Genomic DNA, 5,111 nt, shown 5'->3' on the forward strand with positions numbered 1-5,111 from the left:
GAGGAAGAAATAGCACAGGTTTCCTGGTCTTTTTTTTTTTTTAAATGCCCATTGAAATGAAACTTCTGTTTTTCGGTGCGCTGCTATTTTTATACATGTGCTGATAATATTGAAATTTTAAGTCTCTAATATTATTCTTAAATTACTATCTTTAAGTTTTTGAATGCAACTTTGTGACTAAAGCTTTTCTCTAGTGCAAGCATGAGAAACTCTTCGGGAATGCTTTCAAGGGCTCCTCATCATTTGAACATTGAGAATCAAATCATCAAGATAGCAAACTCTGCTCTTCCCTGAAACTGACCACAAGGATTCCACAAGGGAATCTGTTACAAATAAGCAGGTTTTGTAGTTATTGATGGTCTTAAATTTCCATGCTTTTATGTTCTTTTTCACTTGCAAATATAGAGGGCTAAGATACAACCTCCTGTCCTTTTACTATATTCATATATGGGAATAAGAAATTGTGCTCACTTTAGAGATCCTATTCAAGTGTTTATACGTAGTTCCAAAAATACCACTAATAATCCACTGTTTTTTACTACATACCTATTATAATGGCTAAAAAACATGCAAAACACTGACAGTATCAAATGCTGGTGAGGATGTGGAAAAAACGGAATCTCTCATAAATTGCTAATGGGAATGTAAAACGGTATAGCCACTCTAGAAGTTTGGCAGTTTCTTATAAAATTAAACATACGCATACCATACAACCCAACAATCACACTCTTGGGCTTTTATTCTGAAGAAATAAAAATTTATGTTCATGCAAACACCTATAGATAATGCTTATGGCAATTTTAATTGTCATATTCCAAAACTGGAAACAACCCAAATGTCTGTCAATGGGGGAAGGATAAACACATTGTAGTAATCTATACTGCAGACTACTATTCAACAATAAAAAGGAACTATTACAATATTATAGGCAGACATCTGAATGAATCTCAGGGTGATTATGTTGAATTAAAAAAAAATGAAAATCAAAATGTTACATACTGTATGATTCCATTTATATAACAATCTTGAAGTGATAAAACCATAGGCGTGGAGAACAGAGCTGTGGTTGCCAGGTGTGGTGAAGGAAGAGGTGAAACTGTAAAAGGTACCATGAAGGAGCTCCTTTGTGTTGAGTTCTGTAGCTTGATTGTGGTGGAGCTCATATGAATCTATGCATGTAATAAAATTTCATAGAACTATATTCACACATATACAAAAAAAAAAAAAGACTGCACACAAAACCTCTGAAATGTGAGTAAGCTTTGTAGTCTAGTTAATTGTATTGTGTCAACATCCATTTCAATTTCCTGGTTTTGAAAAATGTGTTATATTTATGTAAGATGTTTCCATTAAGGGAAGCTAACTGATGGGCACAGGGGACCTCTCTTTACTATATTTGCCACTTTTTGTGGTATGTAATTATTTTAAAATAAAAAGTTTTGGGTTTTTTTGAACTTTTCAAAATTTCATCTGTTGTTAAGAAGACATGTGTTTTGGGCCTTTTATGTAAATTCAACTACATAAAAGAAATAATCTGACCAATCTGAAGTGCTGTCTCAGCCTGAGCACTCCTAATCATTTCACCCTCAATCAGATTCCCTATGGTGAAACCCAGAGAGAGGTAAGACTTAAGTCGATGTCTTTTGGTTATATGAGGCTAAGTTAGGGCTCACAGGAAGCCAATGAAGATAATTTTCAACTTTGTTTTTTTTTTTTAAATGTTACCTAAACACGCTTTCTAAGAACAATGGAATTTAACATGAAAGATGAGGATTAAACTGCAGTTTTGTGGATAATACCCTTTGAGTTCCAAGGGAATTACTAACTTTTTCCAAGATATGAATGTGTAAAGAAAAAACAAAACAAAAAAAAAAACGAAATAGGCCGCTCATGTAACGTAGACAATGATCTGATTAAATGCTTACATGATTCAAAAACAGTGTCAGATGTGTCATTCTGGAAGTGGCACATGGTGAAATTATCAGTGGAATTCTGTGAAAAGCTTAAAACTTTAAACTTCATACAGATGATCTGAAGGTCTAAAAACACAATGCTGATAAAAAAATATATACCAGGCCATATCTAGACTATGGCAGGAAACTAAACAGGCTCCTGCGTGACCTCTAGAAAATCATCTATATTTTTCCGAATTTGACTTTGGCCATATTTTCTTTATGTAGAGTTGTAGATGATTGGTATAACATTAATAAACAAACAAACAAGCAAATCGTTTAAAATAAATCTTTTATGATCCACATCATGACTAGATCTACAGTTGTTACTATTTCTCACTTTGCATTGCATTATCCACGCTAAATGTATTCACTGTCTCTGCTTTCCTGAAGACACTTGTTTCCAGCTTGGAAATTTGTTGTCCGGAATGTCCTACAGGCCTTATATACGTATCGATCTTAACGTATCAATACCGAGGTCATGGTTTGCTCTTGTAAACTTGTTTCTCTTTCTGGAGTCACAATCTTGGTTAATGGTGTGGCCATCCACCCAATTCCCATGCTGGAAAACCATTTCTCCTTTACCCCAGCACTGTATCCCATCACCAAATGCTGCCAAGAGATGCAAACATTTTCAAACTCAGACTCTACTGCCCATCGGAATTACCATCTCCCTCCGAGTAACAACACTCTTGTGTTAAAACCTCCATTGGCTCCTCAAAAGACTAGATCTTAATTTTTCTCAACATAAAAAAGAAATGAGAATTATGTGATGTAATAAAAGTGTTGGATAATGCTACTATAGTAACCATATTGCAACATATAAACGTATCACTCCTCAAATGTACACAATGTTATATGCCTATTGTATTTCAATTTAAAAACAACAAACCAAAAAAAAAAACCCACCACTCATTAATTAGCTCCTTATGATATTGTATTAGTTTTCCATGGCTGCCATAACAAATTACCACAAACATAGTAGGTTAAAATAATGCAAATGATTAACTTACAGTTCTGTAAGTCAGAAGTTCAACACGGGGCTCACAGAGCTGGAATCAAAGTGTTAGCTAGCCTGCATTTCTTTCTGAAGACTCTGGGGGAGAATTGCTTTCTTGCTCATTGGGGTCGTTGGCATAACTCATCTTCCTGTGGTGTAGGACCAAGGTCCTTTTTTCCTTGCTGGCTATAAACTGGGAGTTTGTTCTCAGCATCTAGAGGCTGTTCATATACCTTGGTTTGGGGCTGCCTTCCTTCATCTTCTAAGCCAGCAATGGTGAGTCAAATCCTTCTCAGGTTGCATCTCTCTGACCACTCTTCCGCCTTTGCATCTCTCTCTGACCCAGCTGGAAAGATTTCTAGCTTTTAAGGACTTCTATGACTAGCTTAGAGTAATCTAGCATACTCTCCCATCTCAAGATCCTTAACCTTAATCATACCTGCAAAGTTCCCTTTGCTATGCAAGGTTAATATATTCACAGGTTCAGGGCATTAGGGTGGAGGCATTTGGGGACCATTATTCTGCCTTCTACAGGTGTGTTGGAGTTTTAGGAAAGCCAATAGGTAAACTAGCTCTTCTTCCACATCAGAAACTAATTGAGAAAGTATGGAAGTCAGACTACAAGGCATAGAAATGTCAGCTTTATTAATGATAAAGCTGATTGAATGATGTGATGTTAGATCCATGGCAAGCGGTCTCATACTTCACCCCTGAATTAGACGGGTTTTCTGACCCAGTCATGCACCAGTGGGGGCAGACAGAGCATGCTCCTGTGAGCTTACCAAGTGTGTTTGAACTGCACATGTTCAGTTCCTTCCTCAAATTCATCTTCCATGAACTTCTCTTTCTCTTCCAGAAAGGAGTGTGAGAGGGGTGGGTGCACAGAATTTGGAAGTTCCTCTCCATGGAAATGTGACACTGGGAGACTAAAAATGTCCCTCATCAACAGACTACTGATTAAATTCACGCTTTAAATGCCGGATCTTTCAGAGTCGAGCCCCACCAAGTTTCCTGGTTGTCTCTCCTGCCACTGCTCCCCTTGGACTCTGCATTTACCCCACCAGGCCTTCTCACTGTTCCTGAACATGTCAACTCCCTGCTTTCCTATTTACCATCTCCTCTTACTAGAGGACCCCTGCAGTTTACGTGGGGTAAACTTTATTCAATGTCATATGTGTCCTCTGAGGAGAGTTCGGTGACCTTCTTCAGACTCCCTTCTCTCAATGCTACATTTTCAGTGTCTCATACAGTGGTTGAATTTAGGGTTATAATGGGATCTCACCAAATATTTTTGAATGCATTTTACCTTTCGAATAAAATCCATGAAAGAATTTCTCTGTTTACATTTCTGCTTTTCTCTTGAGGGAAGGGATTATGTCTTGTTTATCTTTATAGCTCCAGCACCATCTCTATGCCGGATACACAGGATGTTCTCTATTAACTTTTCCTAAAAGAATATGTAAATGAATGATTTCATGAATTCTGTAAGAAACAGAATATATTATTGAAGATGTCTGTATAACTGTTCCTGGATTCTGTAGTCTCTTAGTTCCTATTCTTTATAGAGAACTTTTGCTATGTAAATCTTGAGCTCTTCTTAGGGCCGACAAAGCCCGAAACAGTCCATCCTAAGGACACTTCTCTGATCTGATTACCAAACACTCTTTCCTGGCTTGTGCCTTTGTTCTGTTTTTATTTCATAGCAGGTATAACTACATACCTAAAATTATACTAGGGTAGGTTACATATTGGTTTATTTCCTTTCTGCCCATCTAGACTATAAACCCCATAAGAGTGACTGTGTTATATTCGATAACTACAACAGTGTCTGCTACATATAGGCATTAAATCAATTCTTGTTTAAAGGATGAAAGAATGAATGTGATAGTGTGGAATGGGAGAAAAAGTAGGACTTTGGAATAAGAGAGGGCAGGGTTAAAATCGTAGTTCTTCCATTTTGCTAGCTGTTTTGCCTCAGAGCAAATCATTTATCATTTCATAATATCCATCTTGCATGGCTGCAGAGACACTGGCAATAGTGGACATAAAATCCCCAGCGCATACTAAGTGCTCAAGCAATGGTGGCTACAATTAAGTCACTTGTTTTTATCATTAAAGGCTTTATGTTACAATCATTATGAAGATCAGTTTTCTTCTTA

This window comes from Hipposideros armiger, unplaced genomic scaffold (assembly GCF_001890085.2).
Source record: "Hipposideros armiger isolate ML-2016 unplaced genomic scaffold, ASM189008v1 scaffold_368, whole genome shotgun sequence".
NCBI lineage: Eukaryota > Metazoa > Chordata > Mammalia > Chiroptera > Hipposideridae > Hipposideros > Hipposideros armiger.